The following is a 21538-nucleotide window of genomic DNA, read 5'->3' as shown; positions in this document are numbered from 1 at the left end:
TTTCAAAAGAGCCTGGGATCCGAAATTCCGCTATTGCAACTTCTTGTGGCAACGCGATATCTGTCCCAGACTGGTACAAGAATTCTTTTAGTGGTGCCAATTTCAAGGGTGACTGTATTTTATTAATGTTAATAGTAGCAATGGTATAAGCTTGCATCACGGACATACCAGAAGAAGCTATTTGGGATGAAGACCGGAATTATTATAGCATCAAAGTGCTATTCTTCCATACAAGCTGTGTGCCCATTACATGTACTAACTTTCTAGAAAAATTTTCACTGCATTTAAACAAAGGGCTTGAGAAGAAAAGTATCCTGAAATCCTGACAATGCATTGCTATAAGTCACTGTGGCCCTTCTCTTTCTCCTCGTCAGTGTGGGCCCTGATGACTTCATATTTAATATTCTTTTTCTAGATTGCCTTTCTTCTCTGGTGTGGCTTTCGCTTGATAACGCGTTACAGCAAGACCCGGTGTCGGTCGCAGCCTCCGACGGTGGCCGTCTGGCGCAGCGGCGGTGGCTTGCGAGTCGTCAATATGTGGGTCCGGCGTGGTGTCTGTTGTGTTGACTTGCTGGCGAGGCGGTGATGCTTGTTTATTACCTCCTTCGGCGCGGCGTTGCGCTTCGGAGTCAGCAGGTTGTTTACTTGGTACTTCCTCGTACTGTTCGCACTGTATGTGCTGTGCACTTGATGCGGTTATTGCAGCTGTGACCTCGGGCTCAGGGTCACATTTCCGTGAAAGGTCACTACCAGCTAAGTCACTATCTGTTCTTGGCGGTTTAAGTCCTTGTGCGGAAATGGGAGCCACATCGACCTGCATTTCATCTCCTTTTTCCACTTCCAACAGATATTCAGGGCTTCGGCTTCCTGGCAACGGGTTTTTCACAGGAAGAGTCGTAATCAACAATTTTTATCAGTGTCCTCTAGAGGACGCTTTTTAGAGGGAATCTCGCTGTCACGGGACGGAATTTCAGCAGTTAATGCAGGTTTTAAAGACGGAAAGTTATTAACGTTAAGTGCAACATTTTCAGAGGTAGCAACAGGACCCACTGTTGTATTACTGGCTGGCAACAAATCGTTGAGTGTTAATTTTCGGCGTTGCTAAGGTTATTTGTTAGCACAAAAACACGGCGAGGGCAGTCCTGACGGAGGTGTCCAGACTCGTTACATACATGACATGTAGGGGTTTGCCCTGAGTACATAAGATGCGCCTTGTGCACGCCAACAAAGATTTGAGAGGGAATGTTTGCCTTCACTTCCATCTCCACGGAGCGAATGTCGTTAAAGCACTGCATCTTGAAATGGGAAGCCCACCTTTTGGTTGACTGTTTGCCTGACGACCCCATACTTTGAAAGGACGTCTTTAATTTTCGAGTTGTCTACTTCTATGGGAATATTCAGAGCCCTGACATTCCTAATTACAGAGTTTGAATTCCGAAGTTTTACAGTACTTTTACTACCATCACGGTGTATAAATTCTGTTTTATAACCAAATTTTTCCAGAAAGCGGTCTACACTCACGGAATCGTTAAACTTTACAAAAATGCAGTATTCATCAGAGTCTAGCTGCATGGTATGAACAGATTCAGAATGAAGGCCAATTACCTCGGTAATCCAGTCGTGTATTTCAGGTGCAGAGGGCTGTACTCGACGGGTGTACTTGTCAAAGGTGAAAACACGGTTTTTTTTTCTCACGGAGTTTGCCATGGTGTTCTGCAGCGAAGAAATCTCGGACAACGCCAAAATCCCAAAGGCACTACGTAGAAAGACGACATGAACGAAGACCAAATGCTAAATTGATAACGCTTAATTCACGTGCAAAACGACAATAAACGATCTCTAAACACGAAAACACTGGTGTAAACACTGATCGTTCACGGAGAAAACTTGAGGAGCGTGCGACAGCTAAAGCCAGCCTGGGCTAATCCTGCGCGGCTATAATATTCAAGAATCCACTTGTCTGTCATTGTATATACTGACTCGTTCCACACTCATGACAGTTCTCCTGCTTAGTGGTAAACCGCCTCAAATCCACACTCAGGCTGGGAAGTGTACCAGCCCCTGGTCATTAAAGCAACGCGTGAATTGGAATCGTGTCTGGCTCATGTCACCCTCTCTCACGCTAGCGTGCTGCGAGTTAAACTCTACGAGCACGCCAAAAATTCATCAAAAATCTTTATATGAAATTCTCAGGACGGGCCAGAAAGGTGTTGGTGTCATGACTGAAATATGTCTAATCACCATACAAAACGCTGCGACCTTGCGAAAATTAAGACGCAAAGTCTTTTAATACATTTTCAGTGTCAGCGGAGGATGGTCACTTAGGAAACAGTTAATAATTTTTTCATAATGTGTGGCGACAGTCATAATATATTTGTCTAAAGTCAGTACCGCCATTCAGTCAAGATGGAATACTCAATGATAAAACAAAGCATTAGGCTTTACCAGAAATATCGACCCTTAGACAATGTGTCTAATAGTGTAATTTAAATATGACAGTAAGCAATCTTAGCCACTATATAACAATTAAAACACTTTATAATGGCACTTTGAGGCCGAAATCATGATCGTGTAAATGTGACAATGCTAATAAAAACAGTCTAAAGACGGTACTGACTTTAAAAGACTTAGGAAAACAGTGCTCTGGCGCAGTATGCGCTCCTGAAATACAGCTAACATAGATTTTATTAACGCCTGTAATATTCAACTGAGGAGAAACGGAATAATAAGAATGACTTCATAGTTATAGGTGCAATAATTTGTAACAGACAAAGAAGAAGAAAGGTAGTTGGTGTAAGAAGGAGTTATTAGACGTGCCCTCCACTTGTGGCACCGACAGCTACCACGCCGTCCCGACAAGTGGAGCTGATGGCGGCGCGCCGGCAGCTGCAACCCAGAGACGCATCACGCAGCGGCGTCCATCGGACAGGGGCGACAGCCGTAAGCCGTGTGACGGCCCGCGCGCCGTCGACTGTGAAATGGAATGTCAGTCCGGCTAAAACGTGCCCCTTCCTTCCTCTGTCTGCCGGCACCGCGTGTCACTGAGGGTGTAGCCGGGGCGACCAGACTGCTACTGTGCCTCGGTGACCCGCCCGCTCTTCAGGCCTCGTCGATAGTTGCCACTTACTGCCTCCCGGTTAATTACAGACCCTCTGAAACGGCAACTTCATTCTTTGACAGCGCTGCTGGCGTCAATGCTGCAATGAGCATTCGAAGGTTCTTCTACGAAATACATGCGTGGTAAGAGGTTACGGCCATCCCCGTTCGCTTACCTGGCTGCAGACGTTTCAGATACTGATAGAAATTCATTTTCCAAATTTTGATAGTAAAACAGCACCAGATTGTGCATTTTGCGAAGTGACGGTGCTCTACATAACACTGAAAATGGTGTCTGTAACGGAGAGATGTCACTGATTTTATTTTGGCGGATAACCAGAGCACCGCAGATATTCATAGGCGCTGGCAGAATGTCTACGGAGACTTCTTAAGTAATAGAACCCAGTACGTTGTCCTCGATGGTGAGTGTTCGTCGGAGTTGAGGGTATCATCTGGAGTGCTCCAGGGAAGTGTGGTAGGTCCGCTGTTGTTTTCTATCTACATAAATGATCTTTTGGATAGTGTGGATAGCAATGTGCGGCTGTTTGCTGATGATGCTGTGGTGTACGGGAAAGTGTCGTCGTTGAGTGACTGTAGGAGGATACAAGATGACTTGGACAAGATTTGTGATTGGTGTAGATAATGGCAGCTAACTCTAATTATAGATCAATGTAAATTAATGGAGATGAATAGGAAAAAGAATCCCGTAATGTTTGAATACTCCATTAGTAGTGTAGAGCTTGATACAGTCACGTCGATTAAATATTTGGGCGTAACATTGCAGAGGGATATGAAGTGGGACAAGCATGTAATGGCAGTTGTGGGGAAGGTGGATAGTCGTCTTCGGTTCATTGGTAGAATTTAGGGAAGATGTGGTTCATCTGTAAAGGAGACCGCTTATGAAACACTAATACGACCTATTCTTGAGTACTGCTCGAGCGTTTGGAATCCCTATCAGGTGGGATTGAGGGAGGACATAGAAGCAATTCAGAGGCAGGCTGCTAGATTTGTTACCGGTGGGTTTGATCATCACGTGAGTGTTACGGAAATGCTTCAGGAACTCGGGTGGGAGGCTCTAGAGAAAAGGAGGCGTTCTTTCCGTGATTCGCTACTGAGGAAATTTAGAGAACCATCATTTGAGGCTGACTGCAGTACAATTTTACTACCGCCAACTTATATTTCGCGGAAAGACAACAAAGATAAGATAAGTGAGATTAGGGCTCGTACAGAGGCATATAGGCAGCCATTTCTCTCTCGTTCTGTTTGGGTACGAGGGTACGTTTGGGTACGAGGTACCCTCCGCCACGCACCGTATGGTGAATTGCGGAGTATGTAGATGTAGATGGAGACCTGTCAGTCAATAAAAGCAGGGCAAATCGTTATGGAAGGCGTCCGACGTCATTGCAACGAGCTTGTGCAAACCTGTCCGATCTTCCGCATGCAGATTGCCCGCATACATCTGTGAGTCCTGCAATGTTGTAACGTGTGGACACTCTGATCGAAGTTGAGCGATGGATCACAAACAAATATCTCGCTGCACAAGCGTTTGGAAGTTTGTGGTGAGGTACAATGGGACCAAACTGGTGAGGTCATCTGTCCCTAGACCTTCACACTAGTTTAACTTACGATAAAGACAACACACACACATCCATTCCCGAGGGAGAACTCAAAACTCCGATGGAGTGATGCGGGTGAACCGTGCAAGGCGCCCTATACCCGGTCGGCGCTGCACAAGTGGACGTCTCTGTTACTTCTGCTGACATGCTCGTCCACCTGTTGGGCTATTAAAAGGTGTGGTCCCCTTCGTTCTACGCGGCCTAGCGGAAGACCGTAATGAGCAGCGAACTACCATTTTTGTGGAATTACTTGCACATTATTAGACTGATCATGACTTTTTGTCAAAAGTCATCACGGATAATGGAATATGGGAATAGGGCGTTATATGGAGTGCCGCGACAGTACTTCCCATGTGAAGAACAAGTTCAAAGCAGCACCTTCAGTCATTAAAGCCTGGAGATGGTCTTCTGGGACTCTAAGCATTAACTGCGTTTCATGTGATCCCTCAATAAGGAACGATCAACTCTAAAAGTATTGTACTACCCTCTTTAAACTGAAGAACCGACTTTAGCGTGCTCGTTACCTCCCTCCCTCCCCAAGGAAACATGCAAAAGAACTTCACTCTCTCCATGAGAGCGCAAGGCCTCACACAATTCTGCGCACCCGTAAGGAGGTCACAAAACTTCATTGGACAGTACTTACAGCCCCGATCTCGCACCTTCTTGCTTCCATCTGTCTACTTCAATGAAATATGTACTCCGCGGGAGGAACTACGTAGATGAGGAGGAGGTTAGTGATGCAGCAAAACTTTGTCTCCGACGTCGACCAATCGGGTGCTACCATATGGGCATACAGCCCCTCCCAGTACGGTGGCGAAAGGTCGTCACATTTAACGGAGATTATGTTGAAAAATAGAGTTTCGTATCCAGAAGAGTGGGGGATAACATGCAGTAGGGAGATCCTAAATAAATAATAAATACAACGTGTTTTCAGCAAAAAGATTTGTGGCATTACCGACTGAACGTCACCCATATCAGAGTGAATAAGTCAGAGCGTCTTATGAGGGGGGGGATAGTTTGCATAAACGTGTTTAGTGTTGCGTTCTCGGTAGTCTGTCGAATGTCACTAATCTTGTTCCAAGTGTAACATCATAGAGAAACTGTTTCAAACATCCGTTAAGAAACGATGCATGGTCTATGTGCCAAGTAATACTCCCTGCAGCAGTTGCAAATTCCGTTCTGATGACTTCCTTGATTACAAGGTGCTGCTGAAACTCTGTGTCACTGCGTGCGTGTAAGTATGGTCAAGATGCCTCATACTGAACAATCTCAAATAGCAATTAATAATTTGTAGTACGAAAAAGGAAATTGAAAATGTAATTATATTCAAAAGAGGAGAGACCATGGCCGATGTATGGAATGTTACATTTCTTCTGGAAGACCGGCAATGTTTACCAGTTGTAAAGCTGGATGACCTGTTGACGATGTCGCCATTTTATCCCCAACAATGCTGGTCATGTTAGAGAAAATTTAACAGCATCTTCTCTCAAGAACGGAGTTACTGTCAGACGTAAAGGTTATTAATGACAGACTAATTTCAAGAAATATTGTTTTGTGTCTTTTGTATTAAAAATGTAAAAGAAACGACAAATGGTTTTCGTTATTACATTTCTGCCGGACTTTTACCTTCGCAAATGAAACGTAGAGGATTTGTATTAATGGCATGTGTAACAAAACATACTTGTCGGCTGAGGAACCAATCGGCATCCTGGTATGGCATTTGTAACGATCCTGTTGAAGTACTTATTTCCTAATTTATCTCTTCTTTTCAGTAATAACCTGGGCATCTTAATTCTGTGGTATCAGAATACGTTATCAGTTTTTTGGACACAAATAATTTATGGACAAAAAATAAATTGTAATTAGATTTTTCATACAAATGTGAAATTCGGCACTCAGAATACTTTCTCTTCCACTCGTCCCACGCAGTGAGGGCTGCGCAGAGGGGTGAACGGCGAGGGAATGAACTTATACGACGGAGAGACACTTTATCTTGCCGCCAGTGTCTCGATTTGCAGTTTTTCTCTCGTGACCTTTTCACAACTGCTGCGCTGGAGGATATTAAATTTCACAATAGAATTGTAGTCACGCATGAGAATGTTGTCGCAAAAATGTCTGACTGCAGCAAGGACTGGCAAGTGAGTGATACTGATGGGAGAATCCCTAGTATCGAAAAGTGATTAAGATCACTCTAAAGACACAAGGTATTAGTAACGTACTTGTAGATAAACAGTAACGAAGGAATGCGAAGCATGTGTAAGAACTACCCAGCCTTAAGCGACTGTCGTCTGTGCTTATCCCTTTATTGTTGATTCTTCCCGCATCTAACGTTTCGCCCTGCTGATTCCCCTTTGGTGGTATTTGTTTCCATTTATGTTAATATTAGCGTGCCGAGATGATTTTGGCCTGTTATGCGCTTCCCAAATCGTTGACATCCATCCACTTTGTTTATTATTTTGGGTCCGTATGGTCTGTCGTCGCACGACACTTAATTTTATTTCCCATTGTAATCGCCAGTGGTGGGATATATATAATGCAATTTCATAGGTTTTCTTTTCGTTTGTTGAAGTAGTTGCTTTGCTTACGTGTGTCGGAACCTGCACACCATTATCTAGATGATGCGTTATCCAGACGTCAAAGAGGTGACTCTACCACTTGAGTTAATTTATCTGGATGTATGGTGAACGGCAACAACCACATTTCGTTCGTCATATAGAACACGGTCCATTTCATGAAGTACACAGTAAAAAACGCAGTCTAAGAAAAAAAAAGACGACGCACCACGAAGAAATTATCCCAATGGGGCGGAAATCTGTAGATGTCATTTACATCTCAGGATGAACAAATGATTACATCTTATTCAAAGAAGTAAGTCCAGAGAGGTTTACAAACTGAGGATATCGAGAGCGTGTAGACATTCCAATGGACTTTACGCTAGCAGTTATTCGGCTTGGCCCTGAAAGATAGAGTTGAAGGGGGGTCCTGAGAGATATCGTGCCAAATTCTGAACAATTGGCGCTTTAGATAGTCAGATTTGGAGATCGCTTCCCATAATGCTCCAAAAATTCTCAACTGAGGACACATCGGGAAACCTCGGCAGCCCAAGGATTGGTTTGGAATGCACGAAGACCAGCAGAAGAAACTCTCATCGAGGCGAGCGAGCGTTATCTTGCTAAAACTAAAGTCCAGGATGGCTTGTCACGTAACGGAGCGCAGATTATCGCCGACGTACAGCTGTGGTACGGATGACAACCAAATGGGTTCTGTGATGAAACGAAATGGCACCCTAGACCACTACTTCTGGTTGTGAGGCTGTATGGCGGGAGACAGGGTGGTATCTCGCTGCTGTCTGGAGCGTCTCCGGAAACGTCTTCGTTCAGTTCGAAGGGGGACTCATCACTGAAGACAACTGCACTCCACCCAATAAGATTCCAGGCCGAAGAATTGTCTGGAGAAGCCCCGAATATGAACCGTCGTGAATCACACTGAGTTCTGTAAGCACTGCCACTACCTGCAGTTGTATCCCCTTAAAACAATTATATACACTTAATTTTGTTGACATTTTGATCCACATTTGGTAGTCATCTTGTAGGCAATAATGATTTTCAGGTTACTGATACGTCTGTGTCATACTGAATAAATGCATTTTATTTTATTGCGTGTGTCTCAGCTCAGTTTACTTCAAACATCTTCCAGAAGCAGAAACATGAAGATATTTTCATTTTCATTAGAAAACTTTTGTTGTACTTTTAAATTACAGACCGTTGTGGCCCTGGTCATTTCTGGTCAAAGACTTGAAGTAATCGTAAAACACTCACCAAATTACGAAATCGCTGATCACAGACAGCAAATGAATTCAGTTAAAAGCTGGAAACGCTATAAAGAACATGACGTCAACATAATACATCTCGTTTGCCATGTTGACTTACAGCTGCGGTGTTGAAAGGAGAAGATGAGGCTCTTAAGCATATCATCAAGCTTGTATGAAAGCCTGTATGGACAGGTAGAGAGAGTGAAGGAGGAGATGGAGGGCGAGAGGGAGAGGGGGAAATGGACACAGAGGAGGGAGAGGAGAAGATGGGCAGAGTGAGAAAAACAGGAGGAGATTTACGGATTTGGTGGGAGGAAGAGAGAGGTAGCGAAAGAGGTCACAAGGAGACACAGAGAGAGAGGGACAGGAAGAAATGAACAAGAGTGGATGCACAAAGGGAGGTCAGAAGAAGAGATGGAGTAAAAGAGGGGAAGGAGGGGATTTAGAAACAGACAGAGGAGATGGCGTTATAGGAGGGGAAGAGGAGATGGCCTTGTCAAAGAGAACAAAGGGGTGCCCTTGGGCTGGAAAAATTAACCTAAATCACAAAGTAATCATCAGTGATCAACGGCATGAGGAAGTCAATGGAACCATTATGTTAGAGACACACAACGTGTACCTATAGTACGTGTGGCCTGTGTGATGAATTGTCATGGCAAAAGATTCCGGACTAGACCCCCATTCAGAAGTGGGTGGGCCCATGAGAAAAAGATTAAAAGACCACCGAAACGATCAAATTTTACGAGTAGAGACCTGTAATGTCAAAAGCTTGAACGTGATAGGACAGCTAGAAAATCTGAAAAGTGAAACGCTAAGAGTTAATCTGGATACAGTGTGCGTCAATGTAGTGAAATAAAAAAAAAAGACAAGGATTTCTAGTCAGGCAAGTATAGAATGAATCAACAGCAGTACAAAATGGTACAACGGGAGTACGATTCGTTATGAATAGGAAGGTAAGGCAGAGAGTTAATTCCTGCAAACATTTCCGTGATAAGGCTATTATCATCGGAAACGACTGTAAAGCCAAAGCCGACAACGATAGTTCAGGTTTGTTTGCCAACGTCGCAAGCAGAAGATAAAAAGACACACAAAGTATGTGAGGATATTGAATGGATAATTCAGTAAGTAAGGGGAGATGAAAACCTAATACTCATGGCTTATTGAAATATGATGGTAGGAGGAAGACTAAAACAAAGGATCACAGAATATGGGCTTCGTAGTAGGAATGAGGGAGAAGGAACACTAATTGAGTCCTCCAATGAATTTGAGATAGTAATAGCGAATACCCTGTTCACTAATCAAAAGAGGATGAAGTATAGTAGGAAAAGGCGACGAGACACGGAATGATTTCAGGCAGAGGTTTCGAAACCAGATACTGGATTGTAAGGCGAATCCAGAAGCCGATACAGACTCAGATCATTATTTTTTATTGATGAATAGTAGGAAGAAATTTTCCTAGTGATGAAGAGCCAGTGGGCATAGAATTCCGATACGGGAATACCAAGGAACGAAGAGATACACTTCAAGTTCTCTGAAGCTCAAGGTACTGCGGTGAAGAATAGGTAAGTAGGCTGTTTAGTCGAAGTGGAATGGACGTGACTAAAATGGTAATCACACAAGTAGAAAGGAAAACATAGGTACTAGGAAGTTAACGGTGAAGAATCACTGAATAACAAACTAAACACTTCATTTGATCGAGGGAAGGAGGAAGTACACAACTGTTTAGAAACACAGAATACAAGTCCATCAGGAATGAAATCAATGGGAAGTATAGGGAAGCTAAGACAAATGGCTACATGAAATATGTTAACAATTCGAAAAAGAAATGATTATTGGAGGAATTCATTCAGCATACCGAATATTCAAAAGAGCCTTCGTTGAAATTAAAAGTAATGGTGTCAACATCATGAGTGCAATGGGAACTCCACTGCTTATTGTAGAGGAGATAGCGGATAGGTGGAAGCAGTAGAATGAAAGCTCCTATGAGGGGGAGCACTTCTCTGATGACGTGGTAGTAGATAAAGCAAGAGTCGATATGGAAGAGATAGAGGATTCAGTATTAGGATCAGAATTTAGAAGAGTTTTGGATGATTTAAAATCAAATAAGACCGAAGGGATAGATAGCTTTCCTTTGGAATTACTAAAGTCATTTGGGGAACTGGCAACAAAACGATTATTTATATTGGTGTGTAGTGTGTACGAGACTGGCGATATAGCATCACCTCTCGGAAAAACGTCATCCACACAATTCTGAAGATAGCAAGAGAATACTCCACATTCATCTTAACGGTTCAAGTTTTCATGATGCTGACGGGAAACAGATGTTCTGTTATATGAAGATCAGTTTGGCGTCATGAAAGGTAGAGGCACCAGAGAGTCACTCCTGACATTGCGTTTGGCGCTGGAAGAAAGAAGAAACAAGACGCTTTCATAAGAGTTGTCGACCTAGAAAAATCCATCTACAGTATAAACTGCTGGAAGATGTCCTAAATCCTGGGAAAAATAGGAAGGTTATGTTGGAAGACGGGGAATAATAAGAATGGATGACAAAGATAGAAGAGCACTGATTGAAAGGTGTGTAATACAGGAATGTAGCCTATCCCCCTTCCTCTTCAGCCGTTGAAGAAGCAATAACGGAAATAAATGGAAGGCTCAAGAGTAATACCACATTGAAAATGAAACAATATCAGTGTTAAGAATTGCTAATGACTTTGCTTTCCTGAGTTACATAATCCGTTGAATGAAACGAACACACCAATGAGTACAGAATTTGGTTGGAGAGTAAACTGAAGAAAGACAAAGTAATGAGAAACAGCAGAACGGAAAACAGCGATAAACGTACCCTCAGAATTGGGGGTCAGGAAGTAGATTCAGTTAAAAAATTTTGCTACCTACACAGCAAATTAATCCAAGATAGTCGTAACACGAACACAGAAACCAGACTAGCATTGGCGAAAAGGGCATTCCTGTCCCAGAGAGAAACTCAGCAATGAAAATCTGGGAATGTACGTTTGGAGCACAGCATAGTAGATCAGTGAGACATGAACTGTGGGAAAAGCGTAGCAGAAGGAATAGAAGCATTTGAGATGTGGTGCTACAGAAGAATTTTGAAATTTAGGTGGAATGATAAAGTAAGGAATGAGGAGGTTCTCCGGAGAATCGGTGAGGGAAGGTAGATACGAAAAACTCTGGCAAGAAGATGAAATAAAAGAATAGACTATTTTAAGGACATCAAGAAATAACTTCCATGGTACTAGAGAGAAGTAGAAAAGTTACAAATTCTAGTGGAATACTGAGATTGGAATATATTTAGTAAATAACTACAGACGTACGTTGTAATAGGTACTCAAAGATGAAAAGTTTGGCACAGGAGAGGAATATGTGGTGGGGTCCATAAAACCAGTTGGAAGACTGATGACCAAAAAATATCTTTAATTACCACGGAATATGGAAGAAATCCATTGAATCCGCAACGCTCTCGCCAAATTGCTTTTGCAGAGTTGTACATCTAATGAGTTACTCAATAAACTATATATTGTTACTAGGGTGTTCTGGTCGCCATCGTTTGTAAGCGTATTTCTGAGAACCGCGTAACGTTTGAAACTGACGAAAAATTATTGTTTTGTCTCAGGATCACTTCAATACTGCGAAGTCCACTTATCAACTACGACTTAATACGAGAGTACCACGAAACACTTACCCTCTTCTTAGTATACCTTAATATATCTATCTTCTAATGTTTAACAGAATTACAAGGATACAGATACAGTCTTTGGTAGCTAGAGAAACGTAACAACTTAAATGGTTTATTTATGTCAGTAACATATGCTAAATCCAACATGAAGTCAATGCCAATTTTGGCATACGCATAGGTTAAGGTTTAAAATTACTTATTTCCTTAAAATTTCCATTTACGGTACAAAATATTATTTCTAGTTTTAACTATTTTCAGATGCGAAAATGGGTTTTGAACACCAACATTCGTGATAAATACTAGCGTCATTTCATAGTTGTGATTAAACTAGGTAACCGTCTTAAATCTGCACATGGGTATGTATTAATAATAATTTCTGTGACAAGGGTGTGACGTTTTAAGGAGTTGTCTGTCTGCAGCAAAAACCTCACTGTCACTGCCGTCGGTTTATCTAGAAAACTGTGTGTTCCTATACATAACAGTCCGAGAAAGCGTCTAATCGTGGTAGGGACGAGCACATCTTGCTGCAACTGTTAAAAGTGAAAGCCGACAACACTATGTTATCACATACGTGTAGACGATAGCACAGAAAACATTACCTCAAAAGCATTTGCTCACACTAATTTATGAAGCATTGCTAAGATGCTAAACGCAAACTAGCTGAAGATAAATAATGTAAATCGCAAACATAACAGAAATAAAACTTTGAAATAGGTCTGTATTATGGTTTGGTGCCACTGTCATCCAATTGAAGACATTACGCTCACGTTATGGATATCGTCGTGACCAACGTGGACTGTTTGAAAACCCGTAAATCTATATTAAATAAAACTGTAATACCGTCGTATCTGTATGTATATCTGTTTGATCACGCTTCTCCACTACCAATAGATACATTTTCATTACGTGTCGGAAGGAAACTTAAGCGTAGCTTGGGCCACCACATAGGCTTTATTTCGCCAAAACTGGATCACGGAAAAAAGGTATCGTGATTTAAGTTTTTATCTATGATCCTTCTGTTGAATACCATAACTTTAAAAATAAATATACAAAAATTCATGGAATTTTCACAGGTAACATGAGCATACAGAAAAAAATGTTATCGTAATTGAAAGTTTCAGCCATATTAATATTTTAAACCCAAAGGTAACTATTTGTTGAATTCTAGCGACAAACCCATCATAATAGATCACATAACTAATGAGGAGATATTGAATAGAATTGGGGAGAAGAGGAGTTTGTGGCACAACTTGACGAGAAGAAGGGACCGGTTGGTAGGACATGTTCTGAGGCGTCAAGGGATCACAAATTTAGCACTGGAGGGCAGCGTGGAGGGTAAAAATAGTAGAGGGAGACCAAGAGATGAATACACTAAGCAGATTCAGAAGCATGTAGGTTGCAGTAGGTACTGGGAGATGAAGAAACTTGCACAGGATAGGGTAGCATGGAGAGCTGTATCAAACCAGTCTCAGGACTGAAGACCACAACAACAACAACAGCGACAAACCCGCTCAACCTGTTTTGGTGGTATGTGTGTGGGCATAGCTTGAACCCTGAGGATGTACATAAGCTAATTAGGTAATGAAGTACAAGATAATCATTGATTTGAAGAATATTACGCGAACTGGGGAAGCAAATGTATTCTTTGTGAAAGCTATTTCCTCTTTGACTTTCGAATTTTATCATGTCCATGAAAATAGATTTATTGGATGATATGAGATACGTCACATGATGGAAAGTAGTAAATACAATGCTTATACCAGATTCGATGCTTGTAATACACTGTTGCATAATGTGCACATTGTACGATGTATAGCTACTTAAGTATCACAATGCATACATGTGCACTCCTGACCATGACAGTCTGTAGGCACTGCTTGGCCCATGGAGACACACTGTGGGCAGGGAAAGCTTGAGAGGATAGGGAATGGGGTACACATTACGAGCCATACGTACCCAAAAAGGTAGACACGTGAGGGCAGCTGATTTTTTAGATGTATAGTAGATAGTCACCACTCATTATAGCAAAGCTACTGATATGTGAGCACAGATGTGGTTAACAGGTAGTAATGAAGATCTTCATGAACAATGAAGCAAAGAGAATGGTAATATTGAAGTCATGCAGCAGTAAATTGGTAAGTATCTGAATTACTCGTAAGATTTAGCTGTATGTTACTTTGGATTAATACTAGTTGTTACAGGGATGACAAGTATACTTATGACAATGCTCCTCACATATTGTAATCTACATTGTGGAATTATTTCATCTGCCTTTGTAGCTCGAGATGACCACTTCAGTGAAGTTTCACGTAAGTTACGTAGAGGGAGGACAAATAATTCTCCCTTTTCATGATATTTCACGCTGGTGCTCTGCACTGGTTGTCATACTGTAGAAGCAATCAATCCACAGGCCAACGAAGCCTTATCTGTGGAAAAGCATTCATGAGGCTAACACGACCCAGTTGAATACAGAACACTGAAAGGTAGCCATAACTTCAGACATCACAGTTGCCACTTCACATTTTTATTGACTTCCAGAATATTGAACTTCTTGCCTTAACTCAGAGACCATTTGATGTAGCTGCTTGATTATAAAATTACTACAAGAAATGGAATTTCCCAGAAGAGTATTGTCCTAAAATTATTTAAAAGCTGTCTTGATTGCATTTGATTTTTTACTTCTGACCGGTTTCGACCTTTTAATTACAGGCTATCATCAGAGTTTGCACCATCTGGATGACCGCGATGGCGTCATCCGGATGGTGGAAACTATGAAGATGACCCGCAATTAAAAGGCCGAAACCGGCCAGAAGTTAAAATCGGCTGCGATGAAGACTGCTTTCAAATAATTTTACGACAAAAAGATCGCTGTTTTCCAGAAATATTATATCAAATTAAGAATATTGTGCTCCCCTGAAGATCATGCTAGAAAGGCATATTTTGTAAAGGTAACCTGTGTGTTGCTGTTCGTGTGGTCACAGGGTGGAACGCACGTATAGGCACTCAAACTGGCAAATAGCAAGTCAGTTTGAGCTATGCAACATCAGAGAGAGGACAGAGTTGGTTATGGGTATCGCAAGAAGGCTTGTGAAGAACTGATCACGTTAAGATTTGGGATAGGATGTCAAAGGTTCAAGAAAGATCGAGGTATTATAAGTAAAGTAATAAAACAAGCACAGAAGATATTTCAGTGTTCCAGGTTGTGTCCAACATGACTAACTGTCGTTCTATAGACGCTACTAGTTCTGTCCTTTTACAATTAGTGTCAGGTAGCTACGAAACATTAATAATTCGCAACTAAAAAAAATTCTGACAGGGCGTCCCTTGGCCAGTAAAATTCTTCAGGGTAAAATTGTCCGAAGTATCGGCCACTGCTGCAAATGGTCTTCCGTCAGGGTATTTTGACTATTCCAGAATGAGTGTGGCAGACAAACAGAATTCCAAGAAGCTCGTGTACTGGCAAAGTGGTCTCTTAACTTCAGGAGGAAGATTAGAAAAGTGATAGGAACAGTCAAACGACCCGACAGCATGAATTGTCTCTTTGGCTCTCGATCATTTTGGAATAAAACTTGTTACACTCCCTGAAATTTAGCAGGAAAAGGAGGAACTTAATTATTAACCGATATTGTAATTCAGACTTATTGCCACGAAAGGAGCTGTTTGCAGCTCAATTTCAGATTACTTCATAATTATAAAAAGGAGAAACACCTACAACGATGATGATGAGGATGTCTTGATTAGTGAATGTGAGGGAAATGAAAGCACACCAAAACAACATCGATAAAAGTCCGGAGGTTCGTCTCTATTTTTTGGATTACGTACACCCGGTCTCCGGTGGCTAGTTACTGGTTGATTGCAATTCGTTTGGTTTGTGGCCACCTTTCCAATTTGTACTTGTATAGCAATAAAGATCTGCACAACAGTATAAATGTCAACGGCATGTACTCTGTGTCTTGTTTGGAAACAAACTTGTACTTGCTGTTGAGTGCGGTAGTGCCCGCTTTACTCTCTTGTTTGCCTCCAGTACTTCAGGCTTCTGTCTCCCGTATGTTTTCCCTGCCGCGGTATTTGAACGTTAACAGTGATACACAGCATTGTGGATACGGATACGTTTACGGATGAAGTGTTGGCCGATATGAAGCTTGTGTTTGTGTTCGCTGAAAGCTGCGGCATAGTGGCACAGTGACATAGTGCTAAGGTATATCCGCAGCGACGACGAACACGTCGCAGTACATTTTCATTTATACATAGACGCCTATGAAGCACCTGATCCATCCGTATTTTCTGCCCCAGTTGATTCTTAAACCTGACGCAGCAAAATCCGCTGGATCAGTGGGCTTTTCTGTATTCAAGCGCATCTCTAGAGCAAGAAGACCCCTTATTTAAAGGTAAATGTTTTTAATGGCCTCTGCCGTACATTACAAATTATTAATTCCTCTCAAAGTGATGGCAGTCAAAACCTGTTCAAGATTTTGGTTTTTTCTGTATGTACGCCATTATTGCTATAATGTTTCTTCATGTAATTACGTTGATGCCTCAGTTCGTGGATGAAACTTTAGGTGCTCTTAACTAAAATGGATACGCACGATATGGATACAGCAGCTTTATGTTCTTGATCAAAAGATATCGAGTCTGCCACGTGATTTAATATTCATTGAATACTTCTCGATTCATTCTTTGTTTCTGGCCCTGCGCAACCACCCTCGCGCAAGTCACGGCACGTGGCGTTCTTGCGAGGGTTCGTAACACGGCTTGTTACAAATTCATGAATAATTACAATCTTTGCAGCGTTTTCCGTGCCAAATACATGGAACTAATGGAGCCACAAATGTATCATCATATTGCAATAGTAATGTTTGGTCCAGCCATTATAATACGACCACCGCCTGAATTTGACGTCAGTGTACAATAATCACCCACAAACCTCACGTAGCAGCACTAGCAAAATGAGATGCCCGGTAAACCCGATGAGCAGAACAGGTGATTAGGTTTGTGGAAAGGGCCAAGTAAGGTGTCGGTCAGCTTCATTCAAAATTGTTATTTATTCTAATTTAACAACACCCTTAAACCTAAACGGCACATAGCCCAACCGTTCGAATTACGAGTTTAAAAAAAAGACTATTATTTCACGGTTGTGGGCCTCCAAACAAGAAATCTTAAAAAGTCAACCAATTAAAAATGCTATTAAAATATCAAATAAAATAATTAAAATATATTTGGTATCGCAGCTAGGCTTGAAAGCCTCAGAGCTAAAGTAGATAGAACAAACATATGCAAGGTGCAACACAAGCGGCTCAGAGCCACAATTAAATTTGAAAATTTCAAAATATATTACCATAATCTCATAAGGCAGAAGGGTGCAATGTCTTGCTTAAATGGTAATTTAAAGAATAAGGTTTTAAGCGGCTTAAAGGTATACGGAACGCCCTATGCTTGCAATTTTAAATTGAGCTAAATGTTAGGAACATTTTCTCATTTGTTATTTGGACGATGCTCTTGATTTTTTCACAGAACGCAGAGATATGTTCTGCTTTTATGCTGAATTATTAATTTTGAAAAACTAATGTATAATTTTTCTGATATATTTTTTGTTGTTGGAAATGTTAAAGAAAGTTATACATTTTAACAAGTATTATAAAATTACATCCATTAATACAAAATAATTCCACATATCTCTTAATTCAGATATATTAGGAGGTCGTAAGGAACAACTACAGAAAATTTCATCTTTCTACTATAAATAGGCCCTGAGGAAATGTAACTTATACATAAAAAACTAAAGTTACGGGAAATTTGCTTCAAAGTTTTTACTTCAGTACAAGCCTGCTCCATAGCTTGTATCATCAGAATCGTCCAACAGCTTCCTCTTGATGGCTCTGCTATGCTGTCTAGCCATCTTTGAATATACTTTTATGGCATTTTCTGAAGACCTGAGCCGTTCCTTGTCCAAACAAAGCATAGCTGCGGCAGTTCGTAGTCCTACACAGAACCCCAACTTCTGCGGAACCTTGCACTTTGTTATATTGCCCTGATTGAGTGATGAAACAGCATCATAAACGCCAAAGTGAAGTATGTTTATACGCACAAACACAGTTTTAGTTAGTCTATTCCATATCACATGGTTCAGACACTCATTTGGATTTTGGGTCCAGCCATGAAGACATTTCTTTAGTAGACTAATATATGCGAGGTCTCGGAATATTGGTTTTATTTCATCCATTATGGCAGGTGGCAGGTGATGAGGGTGATTGTATTGTTTCTTAGTTACCTTGCCTCTGTTGTACTTGCACCAACTATCGTCTCCTTTTGGACATAGCCCATGTTGGGGATTCTCATTGTTTGAAGCTGTATGAAAAAACAGAGCCCAGACTGCTCTTCTCATTAATTCTGTGTCTGCTGTATTCTGTCTTATTGCTAGACCATAGCACTTCTGAATATGATCTATTGTAGCATCTGTCATTCTATTTTTCCCATCTAAAGTTTTTCCATCCCTCAATTTCTTTCCTTTGATGCTAGCCTTGAGCCGTCGATGTCTTGATCCCGCCATTTTCAGAAGATGGCCAACACACTGCAGTTTGGAAATTTTCACATCGTTACCATAGGGTCTCAGTTCCTCAATTTCTTTGAAAGCCTTTGAGTCACCATCTCCAAGATAATTTATGTATCTAATGTTGTACCATTTTACTGAGCGTTGATAAATACTTCTTACACCAGCACCTTCCATACCACCACTTGACCCATAGTAATTTGCCATGCACTCCTCTTCATGTTTATTTTTCATTTTCTCCTTGCATCTGCAATGCTTGGAAAGTATTGCCACATCAACTACCTTACCAGTGTCCTCACTTGTAGCTGTTACTGCACCATTCAGAGATGTGTTGCCTCTCTTCTGCCAGCTTCCATCAAAAGCTATGGACAAGTCTCTGCTATTATTATTTTCAACAACTGCTTCCTCAACAGCATCTTTCATGTTTTCCTGTGCCACATCTTCTACAGCAGAGCCTATTGCAATTATGTGTTTGTTAAATTTTGAAGGTGGAGGAGGGAGGTTCACGACACCACACAACATGGCACCTGCAGCCCTGCCCTTTCCTATACACCGTAATCCATAAACCAGTCTAATGTTTATATCGTATAGTTTACCTGTATCTGCAGTAACATATGAGGAATTGAAGAAAGTAACACTGTGTTGGCAATAACTGCACATCAACTCTAACTCACAAGCAAGTCCTACATGTAAGTTTGTTTTCAATGAAACACCACATTTTCCACAATGTTTGCAGCACACATTGCTCTGCAAAACGTCTGATAATAAAGAGACGTTAATTACCGCATATTTTCTAATCCCAGCATTTAGTTTATTGTATTCTTCTTCAATTCCAGCTAGTTTTCTTCTTGAAGCACTTTCCGGTGTAGTGGCAGCAGCATCACGCAATGTATCACTACCAGTGTTGAGGTTAGTCACTGCTGCGACGTCAGATACTGATGAAGATGAATGAGACGAATTTTTAGTACACTTTAGTTTCTTGCGCCAATGTACATGCTTTATAAATACCTTCAAACTAGGTCTTGGCATGTTGAAGGCAAGAAAACTCAATTTCACAACAATGACATGGACGTACTCACAAAGGAAACAATACAGATGGTGCAGAATCTATTGTCAACTGTCTAGAAGTGTAGCCAACAGAAAAGCTAACGCTCTTGTGCTCAATTATATCTCTAGCAAGGCTGCCTATATCACGTATATTTCGCGTCTCATATACGGTGCGGAACATCGTGTGTCGAAATTATTGAAAAAAATTATTTAAAATGATTCTATTGACGTCATCCAAATATTTTATACATGGTATTAAACGGGAGAGTCTACATTTTTCGAAAATGCATTTACCCAAAAATCGAATTTTTCATCGAAAAGCTCATTCCGCATACCCTTAAGACCCACAGTTGATTTTTCAAAATACAGAATACATTAAGTCCAGTAAGAACAAGAATTTTTAAGTCATTGGCTATGATAGATTATTAACAGAGAATTAAACACCAGTGACAAGGAGAATAAGGAAAACGGCACTCTCAAGCCTGCAGGGAGATCGGTCTTCCTTCGTTCACATAGTGATACAGGTGGTGGGCCCAAAAAACACTTAATCCATAGGAACCCAAACAGGCGACAGCCACTGCCCCACCGACACAACGACTTGCTTGCCACCAATCAGTACACGAGAACTTAAACACCAAAGGTTACGAAAGTGCTTATCCACAATGAAATATGCATTAGCTGCCAAAATTACACACCATGTTGGACAGCGACAACAGATGAGGAAAGGCCACTGCCTGAAATTACGATAGTGGCCAGGGCAGGTAACCGGAACACTAACGGCCGCATGGCAGAAAATTCCCCAGGTAAACTTGAATTTGAAATACGGTAATACAGTTAAATTCACCAGAAAGGAACACTGCCTGAATGTAAGTCAGTGGCCAGGGCAGGTAACCAGGAAACTAACGGCCACAAGGCAGAAAATTCCTCTGGTGCACTCGAATTGTAGTCAACCAATATAGTTAATAGCAACGCATGGCGGCTATATTTCAGCAATAGAAACACTAGGTGTTGCTCACAGAGAAACCTCCCCAACAGCGAACTACAGAAATGAACCACACAACATGAATGCACGTGGCTTGGGTCGGTGAACCACGAATCTCGTAGCGATTAGACAGTTCCACTCACGCTTCAACGCTGTGCAGGGACCGCCAGCTGACCCAGCCGACTTTACCACCGACCTCCCTGGTCTGCAGCAACCGACCGACTGCCCTCAGAATGTCAATAACGTCTAAAATAGTCGTGAGTGGAAATAACGCCACCTACACACACAACCTGAGAAACATTTGCACGAAGACCTGAGAAAATCAGGAAGACTAACCAGGAGTCGATGCACACACCCACAGCCGACTCATGAACCATTGGCGAGCCAAAAAGCGTCGTCCAGTAGGACGGCCGGCGGACGATCCACCAAGACCGTGGCTCGGTTCAGGTGATGCCTGGCGGCAATGGTTGGGCGAGCTATGTCGACGCAGACTTTACTGCTCCAACTCCCCGACTGGGAGGTCTGGACTGCGCTCCAGACGCATTCCAACTGTCTGGCAGCCCAAACTCGCGACCCAAACTAGCGACACGAACTGGCTTACGACAGACAACGACCGGGAAGTAATAGCAGTGAAGCAAAAATACTATGAGTAGGGATATATCGACACGCGCTGCTGACACAGCTCGTGGTCAGGCAAGGCAACAACTCAGTAACAGCAGTAATTTAAATTAACGTAGTGAGGTAG

Source organism: Schistocerca gregaria, chromosome 7, assembly GCF_023897955.1.
Source record: "Schistocerca gregaria isolate iqSchGreg1 chromosome 7, iqSchGreg1.2, whole genome shotgun sequence".
Lineage (NCBI taxonomy): Eukaryota > Metazoa > Arthropoda > Insecta > Orthoptera > Acrididae > Schistocerca > Schistocerca gregaria.
The sequence above is the reverse complement of the archived record's forward strand: the minus strand, read 5'-3'. Positions refer to the sequence as shown.